Source organism: Podarcis gaigeae, assembly GCF_964106915.1.
Source record: "Podarcis gaigeae genome assembly, chromosome: 11".
NCBI lineage: Eukaryota > Metazoa > Chordata > Lepidosauria > Squamata > Lacertidae > Podarcis > Podarcis gaigeae.
Genome location: NC_139687.1, coordinates 16,154,347 through 16,174,659, shown reverse-complemented (window position 1 = coordinate 16,174,659; position 20,313 = coordinate 16,154,347). Strand labels below are relative to the sequence as shown.

At 43.5% G+C, this 20,313-nt stretch overlaps 1 protein-coding gene across 2 annotated transcripts in view; it reads right to left on the bottom strand.

Moving 5' to 3' along the window:
- The window catches only part of MARCHF3 (membrane associated ring-CH-type finger 3), a 166,834-nt gene that overhangs the window by 87,714 nt on the left and 58,807 nt on the right, over positions 1 to 20,313 (bottom strand). The window contains exon 1 of one of the 2 annotated variants that reach the window (XM_083702451.1): positions 7,862 to 7,881. The exons of the other annotated variant lie outside the window; for it this stretch is intronic. The gene's annotated coding sequence lies outside the window, so the exon portion shown is untranslated. Of the gene's footprint in view, positions 1 to 7,861; positions 7,882 to 20,313 lie in introns of those variants that run through there. 2 annotated transcript variants of the gene reach the window in all.

Here is a 20,313-nt window from a genome sequence, read left to right as displayed (position 1 = left end):
CATGCAAAGCACTGCATGTATCACTGAGTGATGACAGTTCTATTTCCTTGGTGATATTGCTGTTTTATCATGGTTTATCTCCCAGCCTTACATTCTTGGGACTGAGGAATGACAACAAAGATCATTCTAGATCCTAGACTATACATCCTCACAGGTCAACCCATTCATCCCCCCATTCTTCACATTTCCAGACTCAAGTTTTAAAAGGGATTTTTTTTTTTTGGAGGGGTAGGAAAGCATTGGGAGGGTGGGAAAGAGAAGATGAAAAGAAGCCAAAGAATGATGTTAGAAATCCAGGAGCACAACTGCTAGCCTCAGGGCTGAATGTTTTAAGTGAATATGACCTAAACATGGAGAAACGGAGCGTTTATAGTAGATATCACATCAGCCCTTTTTAAACTAATAAAATATTTACAAAGAATATACAGTGGTACCTCAGGTTACGAACTTAATTCTTTCCGGAGATCCGTTCTTAACCCGAAACCATTCTTAACCTGAGGCGTGCTTTCTCTAATGGGGCCTCCCGCTGCTGCCACACCGCCAGCGTGCGATTTCTGTTCTCATCCTGAGGTAAAGTTCTTAACCCGAGGTACTACTTCTGGGTTAGCGGAGTTTGTAACCCAAAGCGTTTGTAACCTGAAGTGTTTGTAACCCGAGGGACGACTGTATGATGTCCTGGCCTCGTGCCTTTTGGGATTACAGTTGTAATACACTTCAGGTTACAGACTCCGCTAACCCAGAAATAGGACCTCAGGTTAAGAACTTTGTTTCAGGATGAGAACAGAAATCGTGCTCCGGTGGTGCGGCGGCGGCAGCAGGAGGCCCCATTAGCTAAAGTGGTGCTTCAGGTTAAGAACAGTTTCAGGTTAAGAATGGACCTCTGGAACAAATTAAGTACTTAACCCGAGGTACCACTGTAAATCATCATATGGGGGTGGGGGGCAGTGTTCAAAGAATCATAGAACTGGAACAGACTCTAAGGGGCATCTAGTCCAAGCCCCTGCAATGCAATGGTTAGAGCAGGGGTAGTCAATATAATGCTTTCCATGTGTTCTTGAACTGCAAGTTGTATTAGGCAGGAATGGCTAGGAATGATGGGAATTGTAGCTCACCAATATGGAAAGTACCATGTTGGCTACCCCTGGGTTACAGTGTTAGATTAGGGCTGTGGAGACACAGGTTCAAATCCCCATTCAGCCACGATGCTCACTGAGCTATCTTGGTCCACACTCACCCCCATACCCTCCAACATTTCTTTGATGAAAATAGAGACGTCCTATTCCATGCCTTCCAACCTTTCTCTGATGAAAATAGGGACATCCTAAGGAAAAACAGGACATTCCAGGATCAAATCAGAAACCAGAATGGCTTCTGTAAATCTGGGACTGCCCCTGGAAAATAGGGACACTTGGAGGGAGGGTCTGTCACCCTCTCTTCCAGCCTAAACTATCTCCTAGCTTTCGGAAATATAAGAAACCAAAGTTCTAAGTATTATTCAACCTTCCCCATCTGTAGTTTTGCTTTCTTGCATAATTTGGGATATTAGGTGATTTTTCAGACCAATTCACTTGAATGCTTGCTATCTCTCTAGCTTGTCACACCATTTCTAGGCTAAAGCTCTCGGTATGTATAATTTCTTTTCATAAAAGCACTTTCAGAAATACATTCTGCTCCTTTTAAGCTAGTGCATCATTAACCTTCCATTTTCTATTTCCGGCTACCAAAAAAACACACATTCAGAGAGAAAACAAAAGTTATTTTGAAAAATATTGCTACTCCTAAGTCACATACTGAGAATTTGAAGACTGGTGGAATTCTAAGGACATCAAAGGCTAGTTCTCTTTCTAGGCTAGTTTTCTCAAGCTTGGTGCCTTCCAAATGTTTTGGACTACAGGTCCCATCAACCATGCTGCCTCTGGCTGCTGGGAGTTATATCTGAAACCATCTGGAGGTTCTCAGGAGAAGGAGGACTGCCCCAGAAGCACAACCAGCACCGCTCACCCAGCTTCCATTTTGTTTCAACAGACGCTGTGCAAGAAAATGGTGCCCTGTTTTGCTTTCTCCCTAATTCTTCAAATGAACCAGAAGCGACTTCATGTAGTACCCTACAACCTTGTGTAGAAAAATCTAGTCTCTTTTCTCTCACAACTTGACCTGAGATGGAGCGGTTCTTAACATTTTGGATGCATGTGCTTAAAATTCTTATTTTAGTCAGTTGATATTCTTCATTAAAAAAAAAAAAAGCATCCCAAAGTCTCCAGAAAAACCTAAGCTGCATTTTCAGAGCCTTATCATTCCATTCCATTCCATTCCATTCTGCAGTTTCAATGCTCATAGGGTACCAAAGCTCACCGTGTTCGTAATTTTTTTTACTGCCCATAAGACATTTCAAATGGAATGAATTTAGAGGCAGGCGATTGCAGTCATTCGCCTCATAACAGAGTCTTTTAAAGACGGGTCCAATTACCCCTTATATTACTCCACTATTTCATGCAGTTACTTATCTGCTCACATGGAAAATTTCCCCCTAGCAAGAGTATGTCTGTGAAGGTACTCCAACCACAGGATTCCCATAAAAGACAAAGGGACGAGCTGGAGAAAGAAAGTGGCTGTGCTCCTTAGGCCTGTGCTGTTTTGTTTCTCTGAATAAAGAGTGACTTTGCTGGCACCTTGTGAGCTACTGGTGAGCTGTGCCTGAATCTTGCCTTGACATGCTGACATTTCTGAGAAGGAAAATTCTGGTTTCAAATCATTTCTTTACGGCAAATGTTGACAGGCAGGGTTGGTCCTAGAGCATCAGCTTTGCATGTAAAAAGTCCCAGGTTCAGTTCCAGGTATCTTCTGCTTGACGCAGGTGGCGCTGTGGGTTAAAGCCTCAGCGCCTAGGACTTGCTGATCGAAAGGTCGGCGGTTCGAATCCCTGCGGTGGGGTGCGCTCCCGCTGCTCGGTCCCAGTGCCTGCCAACCTAGCAGTTCGAAAGCACCTCCGGGTGCAAGTAGATAAATAGGGACCGCTTACCAGCGGGAAGGTAAACGGCGTTTCCGTGTGTGGCTCTGGCTCGCCAGAGCAGCGATGTCACGCTGGCCACGTGGCCCGGAAGTGTCTCCGGACAGCGCTGGCCCCTGGGTGCACAACCCCAGAGTCTGTCAAGTCTGGCCCGTACAGGCAGGGGTACCTTTACCTTTACCTTTTTTATCTTCTGCTTGAAACCCTGGAGAGGGACTGCTGGTCAGTGTACGGAATACTTAGATGGGCACTAGCAATGATTCTTCAACATCAACTTCGTTGGACTGGTTGTGTTGTGCTAATGCCTGATTATCGTCTTCCAAAACAACTACTCTATTCCAAATTTAAAAACGGAAAGCATAATGCTGGTGGTCAACAAAAGAGGTTCAAAGACTCTCTCAAGGTAAATCTTAAAAAATGTAGGATAGACACCGACAACTGGGAAACACTGGCCTGCGAGCGCTCCAATTGGAGAGCAGCCTTTACCAAAGGTGTCATGGGCTTTGAAGACACTCGAACTTAGGACGAAAGGGAGAAAAGTGCTAAGAGGAAGGCACATTTGGCAAACCCTCACTATGTTCAGCTCCTACCCAGAAACCTATGTCCCCACTGTGGAAGGATGTGTGGATCCAGAATTGGCCTCCACAGTCACTTACAGACTCACTTTTAAAACCGTGTTCAAGGAAGACAATCTTACTCAGCTATGAGTGATCGCAGAAGAAGAAGACGACTTAGATGGATCAATGGTCTGGCTCAGCGTAAGACAATTTCCTGTATCCCTGTAATCTGCAAGTTTATCTTTGCTGATACCTGGCAAACAGGAGCACTGCTGAATTCCGTTCTGGTAAAACCTTATGGGAAATAGATGTGCTGGAGGCAAGAGAAGACATTTGACCCGTAGGTGTAGGGCACAGGGCGCAGCTCTCTTGACAGCCTGGTCCATACCCTCCAAGTGTCCCTATATCCCAGGGACAATCCTGGAATTACAGAAGCCATTCCGGTTTCTGATTTGATCCCAGAATGTCCCGCTTTTCCTTTTTCCTCCCCTCCATGTCTCAGAGAACAATTAAAAGTGGGGTTTGTGCGTAGGTGCAAAAATGGAGTTTATACTGAAAATAAAATACCTGCACCAAATGAAGGAAATGGTGAAGTGGGCTTATGAAGCCCTTCCCATAATTTTGAAGGAAGAGGTCACCAATCCACTTGGTTATGATGGTGATGATGATACCCTGCCTTTTTCTGACAGGGACACAAGACAGCTTATCACTAAAGGAATATTTCATTCCATTTATCAGTGGAAGATGTTGCACACAATCCTTTCCCTCACACAGTTTTTCTTTACAATAATCCTGTGAGGTAGGTTCAGCAGAGAGGTTGCCATTGGCCCACAGTGACTAATGTATATGTGTCTATGACATATACATATATTCAGTGAGATCAAATGAGGAAGAGGTTTCCTGATGTAGAATAGAACGTCCCTATTTTCATCGGAGAAATGTACATACAGTAGCTGAACTAAAAGGTGACATTATGTAAAAGCTGATGTTATGGAGGTTGGGTGTTTGTTTTTTGAAAAAAAATGCTCACTGCTATTATGATTATTTCTAATTATTTCTCATACGTTTTCTGCATTGTTTTACTTACTAACCACTTAATATGCCGTGAATCACTTACAGAACAATTTTCTGGGAAAGTGGCACACGAATAAACAGACGGTGATGATCTCAGGCAGGAAAGCATTAAGGGTGGCGTTCAACTATGTTTTACTTGGAGTAAACCACTGGAATTAATGAACATGACTTAACTTTGGTCCATTCATTCCAACAAGTCCAGTCCGAGTAAAACCTAGCTGAAAATCACCCTAAGAATATTGGTTTAACTGCAAACATAATTCCTTTTATTAAACATTAAACATGTGCACCCATAGGGGAAATATGCAAACAGTCTTGAGGAAAAAATGAAAATCCTGGCTATTAACTACTACGTTTTTATTGCCCTATTAACAAACCGCCTTAAAAATCCCAACTGCAGACAATGGGCTTGGTGTTATACAAGGGCCAATGCTCTTCCACCACTTAATTCTGCAGCTCTGTTTTGAATGCAAAGCTCCGTCTTGCGCTGCCCATTAACAAAGCCATTTTTCTTCCAGCTGTTAAGGGTTAGATGTGCAACATCCATTAAGAGAGCTACTTGATGGCATGACTGGCAAGGATGCTGCAAAAGGAGAAAGATCATCGCAGGCCCGGAAAATTAATGCATCCTTCACAACAGAGCTCCCACCATCCATTATTACCAAACATTGATTAAGCATCAGTGTGATCAGCAGAACCAAATATTTTTTATTGCTAACATAGGAAGATGTCATGTCCACCGTTTAGAGCTGGGTTAGGGAAGGGAGAGCATTACACTAGCAAACGCATCACAAGGAACCAGTGGCACGGCATTAGCATCCGACCTTTGGGCAGATGTTGGCGGGTCCCAAAGAGTGTGTGTGTGTGTGTGTAAATAAAGCACCTACCTCTTTATTCCTTCCAGCTGAGCATAGGGTGGATTTTGAACTACAGTGGTTGTTAGAGGACATTCGGCACAGAAACATGTGTGTATACCTTTAAGAAGTTTCTGGGATTAATTGGCTGCAGGTGACCGTTGCTATAAAGGAAAAAAGCTGAGTTTTGTTCCTCGCCTGCAGGAATAACATCCACCAGAGTTTGTGTTTAGTAATAAAGTCTTCGTTTTTCCGTTTGGGTTTTTTACACCTATGTCTCCTGGAGTCACTCTGTCCTCTGCCACCGGCTGGAATCCCCCTCCAATAGTGGTACCTCGGGTTAAGTACTTAATTCGTTCCGGAGGTCTGTACTTAACCAGACACTGTTCTTAACCTGAAGCACCACTTTAGCTAATGGGGCCTCCTGCCGCCACCACGCCGCTGGAGCACGATTTCTGTTCTTATCCTGAAGCAAAGTTCTTAACCTGAAGCACTATTTCTGGGTTAGCGGAGTCTGTAACCTGAAGCGTATGTAACCTGAGGTACCAGTCTACCGCTGATCTCAGAAAAACTGGAGCTTGGAGCTGCAGTTTGGAAGTGGGAGAAATACACAGGAAGAACGCCAAACAGTGGAGGTTAAACCAACCCATTTCCAGCCCCAGGAGAAGCAAGCAGGTTGCACGACACACCTATACACACTGCCGGTGTCTCAACACACAGTTTGAAAAGCTCTGCATTAAATGAAGTCTGGACTCAGCAACACAGGGGAGCAACTGGTGACCTTCAAGAGAGACGAGGCAACATGGGTGACCCCAGTCCCCTCACTCCAGGTTCTGAGTAGCAGCAGAAGAAATCCTTACATTTTTAACATTATGAAGTTTCTCTGTAGAAACACACAACCAAAACCTATGTTTTCTACCTCCTGACCCCCGGACTGGACACATCTGGTTTGTGACTTTTAAGCCAGAATTCAAAAAGATGTCACAAAGAAGGGCAGGTCACTGTTACCTTGACAACCCACCAACCTGGACACTGCTCCTCAGTCTTCAAAGTTCTTCAGAACTTTGAGGCACCTGATTTGTTGTTGTTGTTTAGTCATTTAGTCGTGTCCGACTCTTCGTGACCCTGTGGACCAGAGCACGCCAGGCACTCCTGTCTTCCACTGCCTCCGGCAGTTTGGTCAAACTCACGCTGGTAGCTTTGAGAACACTATCCAACCATCTCATCCTCTGTTGTCCCCTTCCCAACATCAGGGGCTTTTCCAGGGAGCCTTCTCTTCTCATGAGGTGGCCAAAGTATTGGAGCCTCAGCTTCAGGACCTGTCCTTCCAGTGAGCACTCAGGGCTGATTTCCTTCAGAATGGATAGGTTTGATCTTCTTGCAGTCCATGGGACGCTCAAGAGTCTCCTCCAGCACCATAATTCAAAGCATCAATTCTTCGGTGATCAGCCTTCTTTATGGTCCAGCTCTCACTTCCATATATCACTACTGGGAAAACCATAGCTTTTACTATACTGACCTTTGTTGAGGCACCTGATACTTCTTGAAACATCTCTGTTTATATTTGTATCTCCATTTCAGATTATCCTGATTTCTAAGAGAACCACCCCACTCTCCTTTTAAATACAAAGAAACACATATCGATAACTCAGCATTAGGCAATCTGCTTTACAAGCAGGAGGTCTCAGGTTCAATCCTAAGCATCTCCAGGTAGGGACTGTTAAGTTGTGGGTGAACATATCAGACGACACAGCGATTCTCCAAACAGCTCTTGTTTATTCACAGGTCAGAACAGAACTGAACTGAAGGGTTCAGCCAGCCTGCTTATATAGAGCTCCAGTACAACATAACTGTAACAATTTTCTGTAACTAACCAATCACTGAAAGTCACTTTCAATTCCTTATTTGCATATGTGGACCTGAACTATCTACAGTATCCTCCTGCTGGCCCAGGGTGAGAACTTCAGTACATACAGGGACAGTGCTTTTATTCTTTAAAAAAAATGTTTAGGGGTACTCTCCTTTTGACTCAAGAAAATCACCATTTTATAGTTCAGATCGGGGGAAATAAATACAGTAAATGGACCAAAGTACAAAGATTCACAAAATGTTTAGGGGTATGCGTACCCCCAGAAAACACCACTGCATACAGGAAACTCCTGTTTTGGGGTAGAGGAAGGGTGGAGCTTTCTAGATGTAAAGTTTACAATATACAAAGGAAATGTGCAGAAAAGGGAGCGTCTTTCGACATGTCTCACTTTTAACCAGCAGGGAAGATTTACCATGGCTCTGCAGTCACAATGGTTTGGGGGAGGGATAAGTAAGTAGAAAGAAGACCACACAGAGGAAAGTGAATCCATTTTACTTACCTGCAATCAACTTTAAAGCACAAAAGCCCCTGGATCTGTTTGTCTGCAATTTGACGCGTTTGTTATTCAAGAGCACCTCTCGTGTGTCTTCAGTTTTCAAGCCACAAAACACTATGGGTGATTGAGCGATTCCTTCTTCTTTTTTTACACATCCCAGACTGCAAAGCCTGTTCTTGCAGGAAAAGCATCACAGCCATTCTTCTGAAATTTGGCAGGGATGCCTTTGCTGCAAATTTCATCCGGTTCTCTCCTCCAACGAACAAGTTTGAGGCAATTCCTTTTTCTACAAAGAAACAAAATGCCCAGCCCCAAAGCCCCCTGGATGGATTTGCTTGTAATTTGGCAGTCTTAATCCACTCTGAGGGGCAGCTGCTATGCCTACAAATGTCATCCGCTTCTAGAAAAGAAGCAAATAATAATAATAATAATAATAATAATAATAATAATAATAATACGGCCACTTTTTATTCCCTCTAATACTGAATGGTGAGGAACGGAGCTTTGATTTTAGCTAAACAGCTTCAGACCAGAAATAAAAGTATAATTGGATGGTTCAGAAAAAGACGCAGAATAGATCAGACTGCTTCCTAAAATGAGAGACAGATCTGAACCCAATCCTGTGGTCAGTGCACAATCAAACTAAATAGAAAGTTTTAATCTTATGGCGTATGAGGGTGGGAGCAGAGGGCAGGATCTGAGTGCATAATATATTAGGAGAAGTTGACTGGGGGCAATCGTCATGTAGGCAGAATATTAATTAGGAGGAATACAGTAATTTAAGAAGACGTAATTTAGAGGAGGTTTGGGGATAAGGTTTGTGCCACACAGCGGGACTTACTTCTGAGACACCATGCATAGGATCAGTTTTTGCCTGTTGAGATGGAGGAGATATTTGAGTGCTTCATATTTGAAGCACGTAAAGGATCCTCAGTAAAACCATTAAGTTAATTGTCTAAGATTTTTTTATATATACTGTGGTACCTTGGATCCCAAATACCTTGCAAGTCAAACATTTTGGCACCCGAACGCGCAAACCCAGAAGTGAGTGTTCTGGTTTGCAAACGTTCTCTGGAACCCGAAGGTCTGACAGGGGTTCTGCGGCTTCCGATTGGCTGCAGGACCTTCCTGCAGCCAATCGGAAGCGGGTCCTTGGTTTTCAAACCTTTTGGTAAAGGTAAAGGACCCCTGGATGGTTAAGACCAGTCAAAGGTGACTATGGGGTTGCGGCTTTCAGGCTGAGGGAGCCGGCGTTTGTCTGCAGACAGTTTTTCAGGTCATGCGGCCAGCATGACTAAACCACTTCTGGCGCAACGGGACACTGTGACGGAAACTAGGGCGCATGGAAACAGCATTTACCTTCCCACCACAATGGTACCAATTTATCTACTCGTGCTGGTATGCTTTCAAACTGCTAGGTTGGCAGGAGCTGGGACCAAGCAATGGGAGCTCACCCTGTCTCAGAGATTCGAACTGCCAACCTTCTGATCAGCAAGCCCAAGAAGCTCAGTGGTTTAGACCACAGTGCCACCCGCGTCTCCTGAGTCAGCAGTAGCTTCTCACCTTCCCTTAGGAAATATGCAAAACCTATGGGAGAAAAAGTGACTGCAACATCTCCCAGGTGGGACAGAAAATAATGGCATAGCATCAATTTCCAGACTGCAGCCTTGTATCCCCTTTGCATCTTAATCACCTCAACTGTTTCTTCTGTCTGCCCAAGTTTAATTTTAGGTGACTAATTTCTTCTGTTTGCCAAGTTTAATTTTAGGTGACTAATCTCAAGTATTTGTCCAGGGATATTTTTTTTTTCTAAACGGTATTATCAAGAACTGAGATAAGCTTTGCAAGAACTGAAGATCAAAAAAGCACTCTTTGGAAGAGTTCCTTTCAAAACCGAGCCGGTGCATGAGAGGTTGCTTGCAAGACGTTTTAGGCAGATTTGAACTTGACACATGATGTCTGCAACAGATTGTTGCAGTGTATCCTAGCCCTCTAAAAAGAATGTTCCTAGTCAAGATTCCAGCCGGTTAGGCCCTCCTCCAGACTATGATGACCAACGAAGACATTGGTATGTATTTCAAAGTAAACATGCTCAGACTTGCCCTGAAAGGCTAGAGAATCACAATGGATTTTAAGGGAACTGACCAATGAGCAAGAGAGACTTTGTCTCCCATAACATACACACAAATTTCACCAGCTCTCTAGTCAAATGCATTTCGCAGATTTTCAAAACCAAGGTGGAATCTACACACAGATAAAAAACCGTTCTGAAAATGCTTTGTTTTAAAAGCTTTTTTAAAAATACATTGAATTTTCCATGAGGCTCACCACCGCCATCTAGTGTCACATTGTATATTGCACTAAAAACATGCTTAAAACCTTTTATTTGCAGCTGTATAGATGAGTCCCAAGTAAAAATCTGAAGAACAGATTGTACCAGAGGCAAATGGAGGAGGCATGTAGACATTAGGAGTGATTATTCCTTTTCAATGCTATCCTCTGCCCTCTGGAGCAACTACCATCTGTCTTCAGCCTAAGAAGTCAAGCAAATCATTTGCTATGTAAAGACATTAATCTTGTCCAATTACAGCCATTCCCTATACTGTGAAAGCATTCACAGTAAAGTTGGACATATTTGGACTGAGTAAATGAACCATGAAGAGATTATATCATCTCCATGATTCTGGAACCTAAGTATGGGGGGTGCAGTGGATATTTAGCAACTGTATCTGAAAGCTTCAGCCAATGATATAATGCTTAACATATCAAGAAGAATCATAGGCAAACATAATTCAATTACCCAATTAGAATTTGAGTAATTTCCCTAAGGTCAGGATACAGAATAATTACCTTTTACCAAACCTTTGCCTAGGTTTAAAATATAGCACAAGTTCCAGGAGAAGCTTGTACAGTCGTACCTTGGAAGTCAAATGGAATCCGTTCCGGAAGTCCATTAGACTTACAAAACGTCTGAAAACCAAATCATGGCTTCTGATTGGCTGCAGGAAGCTCCTACAGCCAATCAGAAGCCACGGAAGCCCCATCAGACGTTCGGGTTCCAAAAGAACATTCACAAACTGGAACAATTACTTCTGGGTTTGCGGCGTTCAGGAGCCAAATCGTCCGAGTTCCAGGGCATTCGGGATTCAAGGTACGACTGTAGTTCTGTTGAATGAATCCTGGCTTGCCATTGAGCTAGAGCATAGAAGACAACACAGAAATAATGCAAAATAGTGTGTGTGTGTGTGTGTGTGTGTGTGTGTGTGTGTGTGTAGGGGGGCAGGGATTGTATACAGACCTCTCCTTTGGTATTGATTTTAAAATCAACAAATTGATTATTTTATTGAATTAAGATGCAATTATCACACAAACACACACACCAACGAAAGTGCTTTTAAGGATCAGGAAGGAAGCAAACAAACAGGCTTGTCTGTTTCGTTAACTGAAAGTTTGTTTGTTTGCTTGCTTGCTTTTTGCAAAAGACCATTCTTTGCCTATATTTCAAATTTTGAAATATAAAGCATATGGCCGAATTAGAACCACATTCATAATAGGCACCTGCAAATTAACATGTCCAAGAGCTACGCATCACTACTGTGGGAACTTCAGATTTAAAGAACACACTGGCACCTATTTCACCTAAACGCCAACATCACTGCTCAAAGCTATAGTGAAAAATGTAGAAAGCTGCTATAGGGAAGAACTATGTGGGAAACAAGAATGCATGGAACAAGACTCAGAATCACTTCCACCCGGGTAGGGGTAGCTAACAGGATGCTCTCAGATGTTGACTACAGACTCATCATTTCTAACTATTGATCCTGGTGGTTGGGGCTGATGGCAGGTGCAATCTGGAAGAGACCTTGTCAGCTTGGTCTGCTCTAAGGAAGGGAAGTTTAAGAAATGTGTAATTTTGAGTAGAGAAGCTCAGATTACAACAACAGACCCTCCAAGTGTCCCTATTTTCCAGGGACATCCCTGGTTTAGAGAAGCCATCCCAGTTTCTGATTTGATCCTGGAATGTCCCACTTTTCCTTAAAAGGTAAAGGGACCCCTGACCATTAGATCCAGTCATGGCTGACACTGGGGTTGCGACGCTCATCTCGCTTTATTGGCTGAGGGAGCCGGCGTACAGGTCATGTGGCGAACCAGAGCAGAGCACAGAAACGCCGTTTACCTTCCCGCTGGAGTGCTACCTATTTATCTACTTGCACTTTGACGTGCTTTCGAACTGCTAGGTTGGCAGGAGCAGGGACCAAGCAACGGGAGCTTACCCCGTCGCGGGGATTCAAACCGCCGACCTTCTGATCGGCAAGTCCTAGGCTCTGTGGTTTAACCCACAGCGCCACCCACGTCCCTCACTTTTCCTTAGGCTGTCCCTATTTTCATTGGTGAAATATTGGAGGGTATGGATTTATCCAACCTCCAAGCCATCTGAAGGCAATCCTAGGTTCAGGTAGGTAGCCGAGTTGGTCTGATGTAGTAGAAATATATAAATAAAATAAACAAATTGTCACACACAAAAGCTCATACCAAGAACAAACTTAGTTGGTCTCTAAGGTGCTATTTTTTTAATTTTATTTATATATGAAGGCAATCCTGTATAGAGAAGTGTTTTGTTTTTTAAAAAAAAATGTTTAATATTTTATTGTGTTTTTATATATGCTGGAAGCTGCCCAAGGTGCCTGGGGCAACCTAGTAAGATGTGTGGGGTATAAACAGTAAAATTATTATTATGGAATGGGACGTCCTTATTTTCATCGGAGAAATGTTGGAGAGTATGCAACAATAATACAAACAACATGAGCTATTGTGTTATTTGTATTTTTAAAAGATATTTTGCATAGCCTATATGGCTGTAGGTCTTAAAAGAGATGTAGGACTTCACTTAATTTTCAGCTCCTCAGGCTTGCTCTTTCATGCATAACATGCAACATTTATTTTTTTAAAAACAAAAACAAAAACAGAAGGAGAGGATGATTTGGCCTAATCTTCAGGTAGGAAAATGTATTGTGCTGGCACTGTCAGCCCCCAACAAGTAACCGCAGTAGGAGGAGATTTTAATAAGATTTTAATTTCAATTGATTAGTGGGTGACATTAATCAACTAAAGTGTGCAACTTTCCACGTGGGTTTTCTTTTCATCACCATGCAGACATCTTTCCATACATTTTATTAGCAAGCAAAATTGCTGCAAAAATTAGCTTATGGGTTGCCGGCATTCCTCTCTTTCCTTTAAGCTCCCCGCTTTTGCAATTGAGCCGCTGAGCCAGCATATATGGTAGTGACTTATATGAAGTACATGCAGCTGCGTGACCCAAATGCCATCCTCTGAAGTGTATACTCGGGCCACAGAACAGATCTCTGCTGAGCTGGTATTTTGCCTAATCCATTGCAACTGCCCCAGAAGCTACTGAAATGTCATGGTGATAATGAAGCGCCTTGCCTTTGTAGACCTCCATTCTCAAATTAACCTGAATTGACTTTCAATATGCAAAAGAGCAGGAGCTTGTCCTTAAAAGCATCGCAAAAGGACTTAGCATTCCAGTAAGCGTTGTATGCTGCTAAGAAGGCACGAGTCCCTTTCTTTCGTGGTTCAGCCTGCGTTTCGGAGAGAGTCAAAGCAGTCTTTCTGATCCTGCAGACCACAAGAAAACCAACCACATTCATCAATCACATCCTTGCTTTACTTGTGTCACTTTCCTGAGTGAACAATCACAGCTTCCTGCAGTCCCTGCCGGCCACGTGTTTGCAAAAGAGCAGTAGCTGCAGCAGCAGTTGATTCAACATTTGCACCACCTAGATGATCCCAAACAGCGTGATGAAGATGGACAGAAGCAGCTGAAAGAAGCAGCCCCAAGCTCTGAGTGGTCAGCAGCGTTCAGATGACTGCTTTCTTTCTGCTCAGCTCCAGAAAGGATTCTTGTAAACTGGGATAAAAGTAAAAGATGGTGGGATTTTCCCTGGAGTCAGCATAGGATCTATTTATTTATTTTAAACTTCAATTCCTATAGAGTAATTGCCGTGGTGAACTTGTTCACTAGGCAAGAAGGATCTCTAGCCACAGTTCTGAGCAAGGTTAGGCTTCTAATTCTGGGAATTCGCTGGCAAAAGTGTAGGAGCTTAAGTAACTTCAAGGTCCAGAGAGAGTTTTCTACGGCGTGCAACAGGTACCCAACTAGAAGAAATACTGGGTTTTTATCAAAAGGCAATCACATTGTGTCTGCACTTCAGCCCAACAAATCTCTGCAGGAGCTTTTGAGAAACAGTGAGATTTCTTGTCAACACCTGAATCCTTATTTGCAACCACTGGAAAATGTTACTAGAGAACAAAGAACGGTTAAGGAAGGGTGAGACAGCAAGCAATATTGAAAACAAACCTAGGTACATAAGGCACCAGCAAACCATGGTTTCAGACTGTGGTTTGTTGTCAAGCCATTGTTATGTGTGAACCTTGTCCAGCAATTTAGGACGATGCCATAGTTTAAAAAACCATGGTTTAATGTTATGTGTGACCTAGGAAGGGCAGCCAGCATTTGTTGACCCCAGGACAACTCAAGAGTTTCGTCTTGATTTTTTAAAGAGCAGAAACTATGTTGATGCCTCTGTGATATTGTGTCATCTTTTGACACTCTGCTAAGACCGTGTTCATGGAAGACAATCTTATTCAGCTACAAGTGATCGCCAATGAAGAAGATTGTGGTGGAGGGCCAAGAATTAATCTTTGAATATACTAACTAAATTCACCAGCAAACTTCATCAATTTTAGCAAATTCTCCTGTGCTAATCTGGTGCAGTTCTTATTAGACGTTCTTTGAAATGAAAGTAAAGGCATGGTCATAAGAATTCTCCCATAATATGTCAGTTCTGTGGGGTTTTTTTTTAAGGTACTCTAAGGATTATGAACACTTTAAATGGTGGATCTTGAATGGTGAAGCAAAAGAATCATCTGCAGCTTCATTATTTCAACAGTGAAACAAAGAACGTTTGAAACCATTAACAAACACATTAGTGTCTTAAAGGAAAATGATGTTCAGTCTTCAGTTCTGATCCTGAATGCTAATTACATCCCAGAATAATCACTTGGATAATCATCAAAGTTGTTTTTTTCACAACATATAATGAGTTTAGGTGTGATCACATTTTTTTCTTTGCCTGAGTATTTTTTGTAAAAATATTGAAGCAACTTGAGCCAAAAGAAAATGAACATGTGCCATGACATCCCATACAAATTTGCTCAGAAGTAAGTCCTGTCACCTTCAGTGGATACAAGGCAGCAGCCAAAAAATAGACGTTGTTTTTTAAACATGAGTGCTCAATAAAGGGAGGCAAACTTTAAAAAAAATACAAAAAAAGTTACAGCTTTGACTCTTGGTTATATAACTTTTTACATAAACAAATCTCTTTAATTTCAGTTCCTTCCCCTTTCAGTTCTGGAATCTTTTTCCAAAGCATGTTCTGGAAAAGCTACTGGCAAACAAGGTTAATTTCCTTACTGCCAATGCAGAATACCCAATAGATGTTTCCTTAAAAAAACAGGATAGTTTGAAGAACTGTTTTAGTCATTTAACAGCATATCACACTTTCCCCCAACCTCGCGCTCTCCAGGTGTGTTGGTCTATAATTCCCATTATCCTCAGCCAGCACAACCAATGGGGAGGGACAAACATCTGGCCAGCACCAAACTGGAGAAGGCTGGGATACTATTTCCTATCCCAGCCTATCTATTGACTATCTATCGACTTCCAAGTCTCTCCGAGTGGTATTTTCAGGAGCATAAATTGGAAAAAACCAACCCAAAAAACTACAGTGGTACCTCAGGTTAAGTACTTAATTCGTTCCGTAGGTCCGTTCTTAACCTGAAACTGTTCTTAACCTGAAGCACCACTTTAGCTAATGGGGCCTCCCGCTGCTGCCGTGCTGCCAAAGCACGATTTCTGTTCTCATTCTCAAGCAAAGTTCTTAACCCAAGGAACTATTTCTGGGCTAGCGGAGTCTGTAACCTGAAGCGTATATAACCTGAGGTACCACTGTATAGGGATTGGAGGAGAAAAATGGAACATGCCTCCTGGTTGTGATAATAACCCCCATTTTAAAACTGCTGTTTTGGTTGCCCATTCATTTCCAGACCCAATTCATGGTTTAATTCATTGTTATCAGCCACCTTGGGAGTTGGAATCGTCATGCCATACCATAGCTACAATGATTCAACTTTATAAAAAAGAAGAAATATACAGTAGTTCAGTGTTTTTCAACCTTTTTTGCGGAAAGGCACACTTGTTTCATGAAAAAAATCACGAGGCACACCACCATTAGAAAATGTTATAAAAATTAACTCTGTGCCTATATTGACTATATATAAAGTAATTCTCTTGAATAGGAATCAAATAAACACAAAGAAAATATTTTATAATTACTTTATTATGAAATAGTAAGTAAACAGAAATATGAAAAATTATAAAAGACCTTATTTTTAAATCTTTCAAAATTTTCAATTTCCCCCACAGCACACCAGGCAACAGTGGTTGAAAAACACTGCGAGTAGTTCATTGGATGAAAACTGAAAGGTAAAAACTGGATAGGGTACATTTCTTATGTCAACTGGCTAACTTCCTGTCATGACCTCCTTGCTCATGTTGCATCATTTTCATGTGCCCTGCACTGCTGCCATCTTAAGGATTACTGCCTATGTGCTCGCAGCACTTTCTCATAAGCTGCCCTCACCCAATTTTACCCAGTGGCCTGCTCTCAATGCAGCCCTCCCAAGTTTCCAGCCCCTGCAAGTGTCCCTATTTTCTAGGAGAAGTCCCGGAGTTACAGAAGCCATCCTGGTTTCTGATTTGATCCCAGAATGTCCCCATTTTCCTTAGGACGTCCCTATTTTCATCAGAGGAATGTTAGAGGGTATGGAGTTATGCAACCCCCAAGCCAAGGAGATAACTATCTAACCTTTAGAAGACATGTGAAGGAAGCCCTGTATAGGGAAGTGTTTTCAGGTTTAATGTTTTATTATGTTTTTATAAATGTTGGAAGCTGCCCAGAGTGGCTGGGGCAGTACAGTCAGATGGGCTGAGTATGATGATGATGGAATAGGACATCCTTATTTTCATTGGAAAAATGTTGGAGGGTATGACTTTCATTCCTCAGGCTTTACCTGAGGTTCTCTGGATTCTTAGGAGAGGCTTTAGAGAGTGAACAGGGTCTCCACTGGGGAGGAAGTAGCAGGAAATTCCCCCAGCACAATCATCCGCGTGCCAGATTGGATATTGATCGTTACGTACTACAACTTCTTGCCATTAAGCAAATCTCTTAACCATGTATACTGGTACCTCGGAAGTTGAACGGAATCCATTCCGGAAGTCCGTTTGACTTCCAAAACATTTGGAAACCAAGGCACGGCTTCCGATTGGCTGCAGGAAGCTCCTGCAGCCAATCAGAAGCCGTGGAAGCCCCACTGGACATTCGGGTTCCAAAGAATGTTCACAAACTGGAACACTCACTTACGGGTTTGCGGCCTTTGGGAGCCAAGACGTTCAACTTGCAAGGTGTTCGGCATCCAAGGTATGACTGTACAGTGGTACCTTGGGTTACAAACACCTTGGCTTACAAAGATTTTGGGTTACAGACTCCACTAACCCGGAAGTAGTACCTCGGGTTAAGAAGGATGAGAACAGAAATCGTGCGGTGGCAGCAGGAAGCCCCATTATCTAAAGTTTTTAAGAATGGTTTCAGGTTAAGAACGGACCTCCAGAACAAATTAAGTTCGTAACCAGAGGTACGACTGTATTGCAAAGCCGCGAAGACATTTACTAAGCCTTATTCTACAGACAGGGACGCGGGTGGCGCTGTGGGTAAAAGCCTCAGCACCTAGGGCTTGCCGATCGAAAGGTCGGCGGTTCGAATCCCCGTGGCGGGGTGCGCTCCCGTTGCTCGGTCCCAGCGCCTGCCAACCTAGCAGTTCGAAAGCACCCCCGGGCGCAAGTAGATAAATAGGGACCGCTTACTGGCGGGAAGGTAAACGGTGTTTCCGAGTGCTGCGCTGGCTCGCCAGATGCAGCTTTGTCACGCTGGCCACGTGACCCGGAAGTGTCTCCGGACAGCGCTGGCCCCTGGCCTCTTAAGTGAGATGGGCGCACAACCCTAGAGTCTGTCAAGACTGGCCCGTACGGGCAGGGGTACCTTTACCTTTACCTATTCTACAGACACAAAGTCAGGACTCCACATTTGAAGTTTGGATCGACATTCTGACTTTTTTAAAAATGAGAACTTGGCGCCCTGAGATCCTAAGCTTTGTTTATCACTTGGTTTTATATTAAAATGCATATCTAGCGATAGAGCAGATGTGTTGAATGTCAGTTAATGACTGCCAGATAAACTCGGCAAATTGTAAAAACAGAATAAACCAACACTGCATTAGCCTTGGCTTGGCAGAGATTCCTCTTGTCTCTGGCTTGAGTGAAAACATTTGTCCTGAAGCCAATAGCACTGATCCAGCAACTGAAACCAGAAAGGATAACGTAAGTGGGTGAAGGTGGAGGCGATACAACTCGCCTGAAAATATTGTTGGCATCAGTACAGGATCCTCAGCTGCAATTCCAAAGGTCCTCAGCAGGACTGGTTAAGCTTTTCATATACTGCAGTAGCATTAGGTAGTCTCTCTTGCAGAACAGCTCAGACAACACTGACAGCTTCTTCTATAATTGGCCATTCTTTTCCTTGTATTGCATTATCATAGCTTTATTTGACATGTTCTCCGCAGAGACAATGGCTTGGATCCAGACTGCTTAAGAGCTGAACCCTGTTCACAGAAGGTCCCCACTGGCAGAAGTGGGGAGGCCCTCACAGCCCCCTCGACTCTCCCAAAAATCTACTCTAGAGACCTGCCAGAGCAGTATGGAAGGAAAGGAGAATTGGCAAAAATTGCCTTGCTATTCTGCCAGTAGGAGCCTTCAGAGTCTCTTAATGGAATCCAAGCCCATTCATTGAGAGGAAACATTCTTAAAATGCGGGAAAGCAAGAGTTTCTTTACTGGACCCCAAAGCAACTTCCTTCCAGCGACAAATAGCTGATTGCATCGGGGCCAACTTGAACAAAATACAGTGGTACCTTGGATCTCAAATGCCTTGGTACTCAAACGCCAGAACCCGGAAGTGAGTGTTCCAGTTTGCAAACGTTTTTCAGAAGCCAAACGTCCAATGCGGCTGTTGGCTATAGTTTCCAGGGCGCCTGTACCAATCAGAAGGTGCGCCTTGATTTTAGAACATTTTGGATGTCAAATGGACTGCCGGAACGGATTAAGTTTGCTGCTTTTGTTTTTGCTATTTATTTTGCACTTTTGTTTTTGAGGCTTTTTCGGTTAATTTGTTTTCGTGACTGTGTGGAACCCAGTTAAGCTACTGATTGATTGATTGTGCAACTGCGGAAATGGATAAAAGCCCCCCATCCAAAGAATGACGATCGTCAGTGCAGGTATGGAAAAATAAAATAAAATAAATTCATCATCTACAATACTGTCTTATTTATAGTACAGTACACTGATGACACGGGTGGCGCTGTGGGTTAAACCACAGAGCCTAGGACTTGCTGATCAGAAGGTCGGCAGTTTGAATCCCCGCGACGGGGTGAGCTCCCGTTGTTCAGTCCCAGCTCCTGCCAACCTAGTGGCAGTTCGAAAACACGTCAAAGTGCGAGTAGATAAATAAGTAGATAAATAGGTAAGGTAAACGGCGCTTCCGTGCGCTGCTCTGGTTCGCCAGAAGTGGCTTAATCATGCTGGCCACATGATCCGGAAGCTGTCTGCAGACAAATGCCGGCTCCCTCAGCCAATAAAGCGAGATGAGCGCCACAACCCCAGAGTCGGTCACGACTGGACCTAATGGTCAGGGGCCCCTTTACCTTTACCTTTACATTGATGATGGCTTTCATTTTATGGATCAATGGTCTTGTTAGATAGTAAAATTCATGTTAAATTGCTGTTTTAGGGGTTGTTTTCTAAAGTCTGGAAGGGATTAATCCATTTTGCATTACTTTCTATGGGAAAGTGTGCCTCAGTTTTGGAACGCTTTGGTTTTGGAACAAACTTCTGGAACGGATTACGTTTGAGAACCAAGGTACCCCTGAATGGGGAGGGGCACACCACACTTCTCCCCCCTCCTCACACTTCTGCAGCGCACACCTTCTGACCCTGCTTGCGACCGGGCACAAGCCTCCCCTTTCCCCCCTTTTTTTGCCTCTTGCCCCCCCGCAAGCCTGCAACAAATTTCTGCCTGCACACCCACCTCCCACACCCTGCCGCTTGCCCCCATGCCCACCCACCACTTACCTCTCCTACTGACCTCTCCAGCTGCCCCGGCTCAGATGTGCTTGGAAATGGTGCCAAAGGTTGGTAGGCAAGTTGGGAAAAGATGGTGGTGTGTGGCTGGGGGGGGGGCAGGGAGGTGTCTGCCCAAGGGAGGG